The 14,601-nt window shown below is 41.0% G+C and overlaps 1 protein-coding gene across 2 annotated transcripts in view; it reads right to left on the bottom strand.

Annotated features, from left to right (window-relative positions):
* Positions 1-13,682, bottom strand: part of STK38L (serine/threonine kinase 38 like) — an 81,529-nt gene extending 67,847 nt beyond the window's left edge. Inside the window, exon 1 of one of the 2 annotated variants that reach the window (XM_045811773.2) lies at positions 13,593-13,682. The gene's annotated coding sequence lies outside the window, so the exon portion shown is untranslated. The remainder of the gene's footprint in view (positions 1-13,592) is intronic. The other variant, XM_087855712.1, reaches the window with a different exon arrangement.
* Between the last annotated feature and the right edge of the window lie 919 nt (positions 13,683-14,601).

The following is a 14,601-nucleotide window of genomic DNA, read 5'->3' as shown; positions in this document are numbered from 1 at the left end:
AGGGAGCTGAAGCCCAGGACACAGGAGGCCATAAGACAACTGCCCCCAATGCCCTGCAAATCTTCTCACCTGGCCAGCTGATCTGTTTGTGTATCTCAGGCCCATGTGCTCTAAGTACTCGGATGAACTATGAGGACCAGAGAGCTGCACTAAAGGACAGGAGACAAACTGCCCCAGCTTTCAAAATGAGGAAAGAACATGAACATTACAAAAGAACATGGACGTTACAAAATGTTACAAAACACTCACTGTTGGGCTTATCATCCAGCCTGAGGAAAATTCTAGAACAGATAATAAAGCAGATGGCTTCTGCACAGACAAAGATGGGTGATCACTAAAAATCCACACGGATTCAGGAGGAACAAGTCTTGCCAAGTAACTTTATCTCTTTCGTTGGCAAATCTGAAGGACAAATAATCTCTGTGACTCTGAAAGGTACTGATCAAGCCCCACTCTCCAATTTATTTTTTAGGAGGAGGAAGGGAGAAAGATGAAGAAAAATGGGCTCAGCATTGGATGTGTTTATAACTGATTAAGCAACAAAACTCAGAGTGCTCCTAAGTAAGTTCTGCAAGACTCGCTGGGCTTAGGCAATTTTATTACCAATGAACTGGAGAAAGTTCAATCCTTATCAGATGTATCCTTTTCAAAGTCCTTATCCCAAACTGGAATCTGGAGAGAATAATCCAAAGGGGCACAGAGGAGTCAAAATCCAAAACAATTTTAACAGAAGATTTAACTTTAACCAATGAAATTTAATAGGGAAAACATAAAGAATTATATTTAGATTCAAAAAAATTAAATGCTAGCATAAATGGTGACAAACTGTTATATACATAAAGAACCAACTACAGCCTTTTGTTGAACAGAGCTTGACATAAATTAAAAAATGTGAAATGGCCATCCCCCAAATTTATACACTCTTAATATTAGGCAAAGCTAATAGACATAAAAGGTCAAGAACAGGGAAGGTGAATGTCATACTGTACACTGTATTGGTCAGCCCATACCTGGACAAGTCTGCAATACTGGCAGTGCCTTATAGTCAGTACAAAGGGACAAAGCAAAATGCCCACCTAATTTGAAAATTAAATCACCCTGTGGGAGCAATATCAGCATGAATCAAATAGAGCAGTAGAAATTAGCTATCAACATAAGTAATTCCAAAAAAACATGTGACTGAAAATATCAGGAATACCCAACTCCAACCAAAAGTGAACAGCGTGTAGTTTCTGGGAGGCAGGATTAGAATGTGAATTAAGAAAGCTGAAACCTTGTGGGGCGCCTGGGTATCTCATCTCAGTTAAGCATCCGACTCTTGGTTTCGGCTCAGGTCGTGATCTCAGGGTCGTGGGATCAAGCCCCACATGGGGCTCCATGCTCAACACAGAGTCTGCTTGAGATTCTCTCTCCCTTTGCCCCTCCCACTCGTGCTCTCTCCCTGTCTCTCTCTCTCTCAATCAAATAAATAAATAAATCTTTTTAAAAAAAAAAAAAGTAAGAAAGCTGAAACCTTGTCAATTTTGTTTTCTTCTGGCTAAAGAAACTGTGTTAACAGAACACCATTATATTAATCTGAGGGGAAGAAAGCAGGAGTTTAACATGCAAGATTTTGCCTGTGTTCCCCTAACAGCGTCCAAGATTAAATGGGCTGCCCATAGGCAGAGCAGCACCGGGCAGATGCATCCTCATAAAAAAGATGCTCCAACAGCCCATCATGGCTTAGTGACGCTTCCCATGCAGACCGTCCTAGTGGGTGACAGCGTGCTGACCAAGCGATGCACGCCTCCATTCTACTCACACTTATATTAATAAGTTCATTAATTGGCATTCTTGTGTTTATGTAACAGTCTCTTGGTCACTTGCTGAACATAAGTAAATTTCCATAATCCTGATTATTTCTGGACACACATAAACAATTCACATTTATGGAGCTGGAAAAGTGAGGTCTACTCCTTAAATATTAAATATTCTAGGAAAGAGATGGATAGTGGAGTCCCGAGCTCAGAAGAAGTCTGAGTATGATGTACAAAGCTGGAAGTGATCATCACAGAGTGGTCGCTAAAGACATCAGAGCATGTGAGACCATCCAGCTCCCAGAGCACGTGCAGGGAGAAGAAAAATAGGGGACAGAAGGCAGGAGAACACCACTACTGAAAGGAACGAAAGTTGGGTATCCTGTAAACTGCTGAATTCCTTGCCTCTAGCAACGAGCTAAAATATATAGACAAAGATGAGCCACGCACTTGTCAAGGATTAGAGGGAATGCCCAGTAGAGAATCTGACCGTCTGACCTCTACGGCGGCTTTCAGCTCTGAACGTGAGCCAGACGTTCATTCAATTCAGTGTTTCTCCCAGCCTGAGAAATAACTTTTTATCACCATTACAGAAACACTAAAATTGTGCCTATTTTTATTCTTTGGCTTTGTTAGCTGGTAATGGAAAAACGTTTTGAAGCATTAAGGCTTCTTGTTTCCTGCAAGTGAAACATAGTTGGTTTACCTGGACAGGAGACCACAGGCTCTAGATCCAATTCCTCACCCTGTTTTTCCTGCTGTGGGTCCTGTTTTAGGAGTTGTTCAAAAACGCAGTTTCATCCAACCACGTGTTCCTACTTGCGCTTCCATTCCCTTCCTGCCACCTCTGCCTGATGGGGGCTCTGTGCGTAATCTGTGGGTTTAAATCTTAAATGTTTTACTGCCTTTCAGAAATGTACCTGTAACTTTCACTAATATTTAAAAGGTGCTGGTTTCTGTCTCCCTTTCTACTCAATACTAAACACAGAGGCACAGGTATATATACAAATTTTGTTTTTATTAAATCCAGAAATGTTTGATTAAAACAAACTGTCATTTTTGGCATATCAACACACCCAGCGTATTTTCAGACATGACTACTGGCGGTTCAACTTAATCTTAAAATATGGCACACGTCCCACTAAGCGGCACCTGGAACAGGTGTTAGAGGTATTTGACCCCTTTTAACCTTTTCTCCAGCTCCCACCCTATGCCTCCCCTGATACTCAGCAAGCCTTTTTTTTTCTTGTCCCTCTTGTCTTTCACTTTCCTGTTGGTAGTGCCCAGAAACTTTTATTATTACCACTAATGGCACTAAAGCTAACACAGCAGCCAAGTCCTAGCCTAGAAGACAATGGATATAATTCTAATTAACTTTATGGTTGACCTTAGAAAACAACTATATTCTGTTTCAGTGGCCCAATCCACAAGACAGAAAGAATAAATGGCTGTAGAAAAGAAACCTATGTGAAAGAGAAACCTAGCTTCCTAGCTCTGGCTGTCTCATATAGATTACATACACATAATTCAGAATCGTGATTTGCTAATGCAGGGTTTTTTTCAGGGGGGGATTTTATTTTTTTATTTTGAGAGAAAGAAAAGGGAGAGGGAGACAGAGAGGAAGAGCACAAACGGGGGGAGGGGGAAGGGAGAGGGGGAGAAGGAGAGGAAGCAGACTCCCTGCTGAGCAGGGAGCCCTCAATGCAGGTTTCTGAACGCCCAGAAAAGGTGGGAGGGGAACAAACTACAGTCCATGTTTGACACCATTTAAAGTTTAAGTCATGCTAAGTTATAAAGTATAGTAAGGGTCAGAGTAGAGAAGATGAAAAAAAAATCAAGGCTAGAACCAGGACAAAAGGACTTTAGCCACTAGATATTACAGTTCTGGGAAATCTTCACGGGTTCCATAAAACTATATGAGAAAGGTAAATAATTGTGTTCCTACCACAATCCCCTCCCTTGCGTCAAGTACTCTTGAAGCTATGCATTGATGCTGTATTCTCTTTCTAGGACAACCCTAGTGGGTCTGGGCATTTATCAGAGAAAAGGTTTCAATGGATGCTTTCTCTCTTTATCTCTCTGCCTATTGGTATCACTCATCACGTTTTCTGTTTAATTTCACAGAACGGCAGCAAGAGACAATTTATTACTGGCTGTATACTTGCAGGCTGGGGTGGGAAGCACAGCAGAGGTACTTCCACGAGGCTATAAGAGGCAATAGAAATACTTCCTTACAAAAGGAATACTTCCTTACAAAAGGAATACTTCCTTACAAAAGCACTCAGAGTGCTAGAGCTGGATAAAATAAATATTTAAAAAAAAAAAAAAAACCCACCATGGCAGGGGCGCCTGGGTGGCTCAGTCAGCAAAGCATCTGCCTTCAGCTCAGGTCATGATCTCAGGGTCCTGGGATCGAGTCCCAGATGGGGGTCCCTGCTCTACGGGGAGCCTGCTTCTCCCTCTCCCTCTACCCCTCCCCTTTGTTCATGCTCACTCTCTCTCTCTCTGAAATAAATAAATAAAATCTTTTAAAAAGAAAACTTAAAAAAAATGGCAAATAAAATGCTATCTTATTAAGACAAGTCCATTTATCCTATCTAGCCTCACGTCCCAACACTAAAATAACCCAGGCTCTTGTGGCTCTCTAAACAGTCTCTTAGATCTCCGCGCTACCATGTCCTACTGCTGCTTTTCGGCCTGAAAAACTCCTACTCACCCTTCAGGTTTAAGCTCACACACTACCACCTCCCTGGAAGGCTTCTTTGATTTTCCCAAATACGTGCTCCTTTTCCTTCACTGTGCCTCTTACTGCTCCTCCGTTATAGCGACTGTACGCTATAGCAATTCTTTCTATACCTGCAAGTGTGGCTCTCTAGCTACCTGCCTGCTGTCTGAGGGAGCACCATGTCCTCCCATCACTGTATCCCCTGGTACATGACATGTACCTCACAGGTAATTCACACAGTGAAAGAACTCCCTCGGTCTCAAGATGGAGGCGCAACAACCATCCGCCCGAGTCTCTCTTTTCCAATCCCACCTAGTTTGGAACTTTATTATCTAACTCCTAGATCATTTAGTCTCTTCAAAACAAAAACACAAATTTAGAAAGATACATGCATGCCTATGCTTATTTCAGCATTATTTACAATAGCCAAGATATGGAAGCAACTTAAGTGTCCATCAATAGATGAATGGATGAAAAAGATGTCATATATCTAGACAATGGAATATTACTCAGTCATAAAAAAGGATTGGATCGTGTCATTTGCAATGTGGATGGACCTAGAGGGCATTATGCCAAGCGAAATAAGTCAGATTGAGACAGACAAATACCAAAGGATTTCATTCATATGTGGAATCTAAAAAAACAAAACAAATGAATAAACAAAAAGCAGAATCAGGCCTATAAGTACAGAGAACAAACTGATGGTTGCCAGAGGGGAGGGGCGGGGCTGGGCTGGGCAAAATGGGTGAAGGGGAGTGGGAGGCACAGGCTTCCAGTTATGGAATAAGTCATGGGGCTGAAACACACAGCATAGGGGACAAAGTCACTGATATTGTGATAGCATTGTGTTGGTGACAGATGTTAGCTACACTGGTGGTGAGTATAACTTATAGAGAAAGTTGAATCACTATGTTGTACACCTGAAACTAATGTGACATCATGTGTCAACTATACTCAAATAAAAAAATTTAAAGATAAATACAAATAGTCTCTTTATTGGTCTTCTCATTTCTGGTCCCTCTTCCCTTGAAGCCAGTCCAGATACACCACTGCCACTGTGATGTTCCTAAAGTATGACTTGAATTAAATGTACCAGGTTGAACAGTTGATGATGCAAAGAATGAAAAGCTTTCTGAGAAACACCTGTTCTCAAAGCTCAGTGGGCTTACATCCAATAGGGCAAAGACAGAAGTAAATAACTGACATACAATTTATCAGGTGTTATGGAGATATATCCAATCCATGCTAATCCCTCTGCCTGGCCTGGCCTTCACTCTTAAATAGCCAATTCATATTTCACTTTATATGGGAAGCCTTCCTAATCTCTCCAGCCAGAAGCAATCCCTCCTTCCTCTGCTCCCACAGTGCCCTGTCACTCACTTATCTTTTTGTTTGAATTACAGTTATTTGTACCCATACATTATGTCTCTTACTGTGGAACCTTTCTAAGTGGAAGTGCAATATATTTTACTCACCTCTATTTTGCCACGGTACCGCATACGGTATACTGCAAATAGACGATAAATGTTGAATTATCATGATTTACCTCACTAAAACATTATGAGTCTGTGATTCCTTCAGGATCTGCCAGTATTAAGAATACTGATGGGCCAAATACATGCAATTCAGACGGAAATTTTTCCACTCTAGCCACAAAAATAGAAAAAGTCTTTTCGGTTTGGCTAGATAATAGTGGACATATGGAGAATATCCTCAACCAGATTTGAAAGACGTGTCCAAATGAAATGGATCTCTATTGTAAAAACAAAACACAAGGCAACTCCCTAGTGCTATAAACCAGGCAACCAGCCTCTGCTGACAAATACCAAAAAACGGTGAAGTGCAAACACGGTGTGGTGTTTCCATACTGGGGCCAACTCAATGGGCAAACGCTTAAGTAAGAAAAAATATCCTGTTTAATAAAAATCAAATTTAGTAAAACAAAATACTGGCACAAGATAAAATGTCAAAGATAGATCACTGAATAAGCTCTCTGATCTCTCAAATAATACAACTTGCCAGAGTTGAATACATGAAACGTACCCATTCTCTAAAGTTGACATCCAATTTCCTACGGTAGCGACACTATAAGATACCTCATCAAGCCCAAATTAGGATCTCCATTTCTTCAATTGCACTTTTGAAATGATATCTGTCCTCCCTCCACCCCATTCGTTCCCCATAATTCTTCTCGTTAAATGCCACAGTGGTATGCAGGATGAGGTAGGCAGCGACTTCACCACCACTCACCTGAATCACGAGAATGGAGGACTTTGAAATTTCATGATTTAAAATGCAGAACTAAAATTCCACTTCTCAATTTTGACTGAAAAGGAAGCTCAAATCTCAAAACTATAATACCCTTTAACAAAATGCTGTAATGATATTTATCTGCTCTTAATTGGCTTGAATGAAGTCAGAACATTTGATTATATCATTTATTTCAGCATTAAAATTGCTGAGGGCAAGAACTGTGTCTCATCAACTAATTTTGCACAGTCCTTAGAAAAGTGCATGTAGCAGCTTTTAATCTAAGGACCCGAGTTAAAGGGAGGACTGCAAGGAGGATATGTGAAAAAAAAATGTTTTGGGAAACTCTACAGCACAATACAAATACAAGATGCTACAACTAGCATTCTCACAACAAGCCCTCTCCAAGACCAAGTCCCCCTCTACAGGAAATACGAGGAGAGCTGGATTATTTCTGCATACTTCTCCTAAAAAGATTTATGCTTGACATGCAAAACTGTAAATAATTCCTAAAAATGGGAGGAAGGGAAGGAAAGAAAGGAAACTCAGGTCAGACTAAAAGAAGGAAGTAAATTAAACAGGAGAGGAGATGTTTTTTAAATAAAATAAAGCAATACAAGAGAAAGCAAACTGGATCTCAGGGATCGAGTTCCTACTCCATCACTTACTATCTACCCACACACCCCTGGTCACTTTTCCAAAGACTCCAGTTTCCTCATGTGTGAGCAGAAATAATAACTCACAGGGTGGCCTCAGGGATTAAATGAGATAATATTTATATACAGTCCTTAGTGTTATGTCTTATATATAGTAAGTGATAAGTGAGTGATTACTGTTGTTGATAAAATTATTATTAGACCTGTACACTGATTGGTGACATTCAGGAAGAAAAAAAGAGCCAAGAACATGTCAGAAAGGAAGGTGACAGAGAGCTAAGTCTATAAATTCCTGTTGGGAGACAAAGTTTGAGAAACATAGATTACACAGAGCATTTTCATATTAAGTGTACAAATGATGGACTGTGTCTCCAGGATTGCTACAATCTACAGAACTGTAGCCAAAATCCCAAGTCATAACAGCAGAATGACAATGACCGCATGAAGAGAAAGCAGGACGCCCCCACCCCCAAAACAAGTGCTTAATGATGTATACAGAAGCCTATTTCCAAACTTTCCATTTTTTAACTTTTCCTAGACAGAATGAAAGCTAGGCTCCATAGCAAAGGCACACCAACTCTGCTTGCCAAAAATAGATGGCATTAACAACGTGCACAGTCATTTAGGTTCCTGTCATCTTGTTCTTTATTCTGGGGAAGTTGTATTTGTGGTTGATTTTAGGTGTTAAATATTTTTAATTCCATCATCTTCAGTAATTGCAAAAGTAATGAAAGTGTTCCAAAATTAGGAATCAGATGTAGAGACAGCAAATAATTGTAAAAGTTAAGAAAACAAGGGGGAAAGTAAGAGTTATAAGAGGTAGAAAAACACCAGATGCAGCCTGTGGATACGGGATCAGACTTCAAAGTTGTAACAAAGTCTACACCTACGGAATCAGTAAGAATCAGCAAAAGACAAGGAGAACAAGAAACCTGAATGTGAGGCCAGATAATCAACATCAATTTGGATTGTCAACTGGTCTGGTGGTAATTCAGGAGAAGGCAAAGAGCTCGTTTAACAGTTTAAAAGCTGAGCATAGCAGAAGTGCTACTATCACAAAATCGCCGAAGTTCAAGGCCTTTTTGAATTTACCCAACATCAGTGTGAAGGGACAGCTCCTCATGTGAACTGTCTCTGACTGCTCAGGTCTTCTCTGAGACCTGTGCAGAGATCATCTAAGAGGGAAGCTACCTGTCTCAGTGGATGTTCAAAATAGACAAACTAGTCTATTTGGAGAAAAGATGCCCCAAAATTTCTACCAGCAAGAAGGTGAGAGTATATCTGGTTTCCCTCTGAGGCACCAGCTCACGCTCCTCTTTACTAAGAAAAACCTTTCAAAACCAAACCTGTACCTAGAGAAACGTTAACTTTTTTTAAACAAAGCATAATTGTCTTACAGGTATCTGCATGAGGGGCACCTGGGTGGCTCAGTCAGTTAAGCGTCTGACTCCTGATTTCAGCTCAGGTCATGATCTCAGGGTTGTAGACAGAGCCCCAAGTCAGGCTCCACACTGGGTGTGCAGTCTGCTTAAGATTCTCTCTTCCTCTCCCTCTGCCCCTACCCCTGTGCGCACGCTCTCTCTCTCTCAAATAAATAAAATCTCAAAAAATAAAAAATAAATTTTTTAAAAAGCATATGCATGAAATTATGAGCTGAAGATCCTAAAAATTTTGTCAATCAGGTGGTGGTAAATGGAATAATATGCCAACACTATTAATTTAAGCTATGTAAAAAAAAAATATATATATATATACATATATATACACACACACACATATATTTAACTTTGTTATTGCCATTTTTGTCTAATTGTAATAATATAAATATATGAGCTTTAAATTCTGGTTTATTTAGTTCTTCTACTTTTCCTATTAGGTTTTAAACTTACCGACCATAAATTATCCTACTGTGGGGGTTTTCTACAATCTACCCGACTCAGACAAGGAGAGAACACTACACTCAATCTCAAATGTGCCTCTGGAACTCTATTATGAGTTTGGTCAATCAGGACATGGACAACGGAGCTGAAGTGTCTGCATCTTGGTAGACAGTACCCCTACCACTACCAAGATATACTTTCTCTCCAAAACTTAAAATCCAGTCGAATTTATTGTGATCCCAATATTTTGATAACCAATAAAAAATGTGAACTATTCTTGGGGCGCCTGGGTGGCTCAGTCGTTAAGCGTCTGCCTTTGGCTCAGGGCGTGATCCCAGCGTTCTGGCGAGCCCCACATCAGGCTCCTCCGCTGGAAGCCTGCTTCTTCCTCTCCCACTCCCCCTGCTGTGTTTCCTCTCTCGCTGGCTGTCTCTATCTCTGTCAAATGAATAAATAAAAAATCTTAAAAAAACAAAAAAAAAAAAACCACAAATGTGAACTTTTCTTGAAACTGCATTAATAAAATCATTTGGACCATTCATTCAACAAAGAAGCATTTACTGAGTAGGTCTATACGAGGCACAGTGCATTTCTATGGTGCTCTTTCTATGAAAGAGCTTTCAAAGGTGCTCTAACAGAAAGTATCAGTGATTGTACTTCTCTCATTTTATATGCATCAACACTCTATTCAAAACCCTGATTCATGGGGCTCCTGGCTGGCTCAGTTGGTAGAGCATGCAACTCGATCTTGTGGTTGTGAGCTCAAGCCCTGAGTTGGGTATAGAAATTGCTTAAAAGTAAAATCTTACCAAAAAAAAAAAAAAAAAAACCCTGATTCGGGCATAATATATTTAGCTGTTTGTGGAAATAAAAACCAAAAGGTCTGAGACTATCAATCATTATCTAAATTCCAACTTCATAATTCCATCCAAAAAATACCCAATGCCAAGTGATTTTTTTAAATTACAAGCCAAAATATACAATGATTCAAACATTCCATTAGGCAAAGGAGTTAATATAGTTACAATTTCTCATTTCTAAATCCTTATGGGTATGGTACTAAGTAATAATTCAAATTTATCAAAAGTCCCACTCAGCAGTTACATTCAAATTGCACCAAGAGCAACTTTTTGAAATTGATCATCTAACATTCCAAAAATTACTTACTTACCTGGGTGTTCCTTATTTTGAAGCTCTTTCTAGAAAATTGAGCCCTAAATCTGTGTGCCAGAGAAATGTATTTTCCTAAATCAATTTTTTTGAAAAAGACCTGACAAAGACCATCAAGAATGGAAGAGAAAATAAGGATAGAGATTAAGCACGGGGACACAGGTATAAGCCAGAATGTTTGGGTTGGAACCCTTGTTCTATCATTTTCTTGTTATCTGATCTTGGTACCTCAGTTACCCTATCTGCAAAATGGGAATAATAAAAAGTACCTACTCCGTATGGTTGTTATAGGAATTAAACACCGGTAAATTAGTACATGTAAGGTTTTGACAGCAATCGGCATTATATAAAGTGTTTACTTATTATGATCATCATGACTAGATCATCTAAATCATCTATACAAATGCCTCTCCCTACTCAAAATCTTCCTTAATTGATCTAGTAGAATTTAATACCTCCCTCCTAGGCTTCCCCACAAAAGGCACGTGTATTACAGTTATTTGGGTACATTTTTTTTCTCCCATTAGATTCTATCTCTCTGAAGATAAAGACTACAGCTCATCTGAGTCCACCAGAGAGCAAATATTGTTCACTGTTGTCCTTCTTTTCCCTCTCTCTAAAGGTTCTGAACAATCATACCCTGTCAATTAGCAAACCTTTACCTGGAGACAAGAGCTTTAAGTAACCAGTACACTTAAATATTGGTCTTACCATACTAAATAAGAGCTCCTAAGACTTAAACAAAATTTTGTGGGGAGAGGGAGGGAGGAAAGGACTGATTTAATATGTTTAAACTGCTAAGGATATTTTTTAAAACTAATTTATTTTTTTTTAAATTTCTTATGCCTTACAAGCTTACTTGCATTATTTCATTCAAAAAAGCCCATGGTACTTTTAATATAAACATACAGTAGCATAATTTCTGCATATGTCGAATCTAACCTAATCATAACTTGCCCATCTGCTGATTTTAATGTAACCCTGGGGATGCTAGAAGACAATATGCTTGCTTGATCCACCCTACACTATTTATGTAAAATAAAAATCATTTTAACATTACATTGAGATGCAAATCTTTCTGGCTTTATTTTTGCCCTCTTTTCCCTCTTAAAAAAAGTGACACACACACACACACACACACACACACACACACACACACACACACACCAAGCCTCCAACTTATTCCGGATCACTGGGAAAGCACTTGCTGAAGCATTATCCAACTTCGCTCACACAATGATGTTGCCCTTACTTTGAGAGAACAGAACTTTTCTGAAAACAAATGGCTGAATTGAGTGCATTTTCTACAAATTTTCCTTTGTATATTATAGTGTCCTACCTTTTGAAATTAATTTTTCAGCATAAAAACTGCTGAGGACACATTCATTTGCACGAATTTTCCTGGTCTCTGACTCATTTTAAAACAAACTAAAAAACAGAAGGCTGAAAAAGAATTGCACCCATTTACTGTGGCTTTTCTAATTTTTTTCATTCCTCAGTGGCCAGGCCTTTTCAAAGGAGTACAAAAACTGCACCCAATTTATTTTTCATCCTAAACACATCCCAGCCAAATGGAAAACATTATCAGCCATCTTAACCAGGAGAAAAACACAAAGCTAAGTCACATCAGACCAAGTTTTTTGTTTTTTGTTTTTTACTTTTGAGATCAGGACTTTACTTTAATGAACCTATGCAATGAACAAATGTAATCACAATTTAAAATCATATTTTGAACTAATTTCTCTTCCTTAAATAGTCACAATGATGGCTAATTCACTTATAATACCTCTCAGTTACTGGGTAGAGTATAGTAAACTTAATTGTTTTATATATCCTGAGGCATACAAAGAAAGGTCAATCAAACACAAAGAGGTTCCCAGAATTTTACATACTTAGATGACCGAGACAAAAAATCTGCACCGTGTAAGTAAAACTGGGCTTAAGCAACAATAGGTCCTGCCTTAAAGCAGGGAGACCTGACAAGCTAAGTCCCCACCCCACCCCCACCCCCTTAAGGACAAGGTCTCACTCCCCTCTTACAAACAAGAGGCATAAATCAAAACACTAAGAGTTGTCTCCTCAGACTTTAGCCGTAAGAAAGCTAACATTGAAGCCTTTTCCGAGCAACTGGCTTCTATCAAAAGTTATCACAAGTTATGTGAAACAGACAAGAGCGTTGGTTCTACATTTTACCAAGTGAGACAACAGCATCACAGTTTTTGGACAAGCCACCACTTCCAGCACCTCCAGCTCTTCCCGTCCCCCTCCCCCATTTCTTTTTATATCCTTCCTCCAAACTTGCAACCCGAAAAGTGATCCCACAAAACAAAAGCAGCATCAGTAAACGGGAGGCCACTGGTTTTGAAAATAAAGTTTGTTCTTTTGCTGTCAACCTGATAACTTTTTAAAGATGAAATACCTCCTACTCGATCGGGTACAACCTTTCCTGTTCCCTTATTAAACCACCACTCGTTTGCCCCCGAGAGTAAAAAGGAAAAAAAGGAGTGGGAGAAAATAATGTTGAAAAGAGGGTGTACAGTGCCAGGAGTAGGGGCAGATTTTGAGACCGGTGTTGAACACTCCGTGCTTTTGAGAGCTGGGAGGCTTTACTGTGTCGATCTGAGAAGTGTTTAGCAATCTGACGCATCAGTTTTTAGGAATGGTACACAAGCAGCCCCCACAATTTGAGCCATGCCTAGAATCCTTCTTCTCGGTGACATCGGCTGGAGGGCACGGGACGGGCGGGCAAGGGGTACCAGGAGAGGTTCCGCGACATTTGTTATTGTTTATGAAGCCCAGGCAGGGACTGGGATCGGGGTGCTCGGGGGCCGAGGAGTGAAAGGGGAGAGGAGCAGGGAAGCACAAAGATTCCTCCCAGGGCTCGGGGCTACCTCTCCGGGGACTGGGGGGCTAGTATCACCTCGGGGAACAAGAGGGCCAAGGCCGTCCCTGGAGCTTCACTGGAGAGACACTGCCAGCCGCGACATTAGCCCGGCTGTCCCTGGACACCCAAAGACACAGAAGATCTCCTCCGACTCCTGCTCGCAGAGTTGGGGCTGGCGCACCGAGCGGGGCCCCCTGCCGCGGCCGCCGCGCGCCGCATCCGCGTACTCACCTGCCTCCGGTCGCGCCCGCGGCCGGCTCAGCCTCCGCACGGACCGCAGCCGGTCCGGGGCCCGTCCGCTCCCTTTTGCCCGCTCCGCCCTCGCCCCGCCCCCGGGAGGTGGCACCCGCGGCCGCGCCGGAATCTCGGGGCGGCCTTCCTGAACTCTCGCGATCCCTCCCTCCTCGGCTTCTCTGTGGCTGGGCCGGTCAGACTCGGCCCTGACGTCATACGCACCACAGCCGGAAGTAGCCTTCTGTCGTCAACACCGACTCGTCTGCCCCACCCACCTACTCCTGGTGAATTCCTGATGGCTCTGGAAGAGTTGGCTGGGCAGTAACTACTTCCCTCATTCATCAATCTCACCTCACTGTACCTCTTCTCTGTTCAAAGCTGGTTCAGGCCTCTCGTGAGCATGCCCAGTGTGTTGCCATATTAGTCACGTGTCCTAAGTAACAGATTTTTTTTTTCTTAATACTTCACAACGTAATGCAAAGAATGCAAAGAATACTTCACAATGTAATGCAAAGAAATGGAAAGGGGTTTAGAGACAATCCCCACGAATCCACACTTTTTGCTGATTAGGAAAGGGTGGTCGACAAAGATGGTTTGGCTGACCAACTTGCTTAATCAGTAGCTGTGGGATCTAGAAGCCACCCAGGTTCCTTAATCCCGACTCCACACTCACCATGACTCCACAGCAAAGACTTGAAAGGGATTCAAATTTGGAAAAGCCACAAAAAAACTTGGAGGCATACATGAAAAACTTGTTTACCTTGTCTTGGAAAATCTAAAATAACTGACAGTACTGGGCTGCTTTATGTAGGATCTGAGAACTAGAAGGGAAATCCCTGCGGTGTGATTCAAAAGCGATGGCTTTGTGAAGATGATGCCTTTGACTTTGGAGGAAAAAGTTACTGGGCAAACCAAATACAGTCGTTCCCAATTATTGTCAACAAATTTATCTTCGATCTGAAAAATGGAGGTGTTACAAAATACCCTTGGCAAGAGACTACTAAGA

The sequence above is a fragment of the Ursus americanus genome, chromosome 25 (assembly GCF_024610735.1).
Source record: "Ursus americanus isolate L20-20 chromosome 25, mUrsAme1.1.p, whole genome shotgun sequence".
NCBI lineage: Eukaryota > Metazoa > Chordata > Mammalia > Carnivora > Ursidae > Ursus > Ursus americanus.
This window is presented reverse-complemented; position numbering and strand designations above follow the sequence as displayed.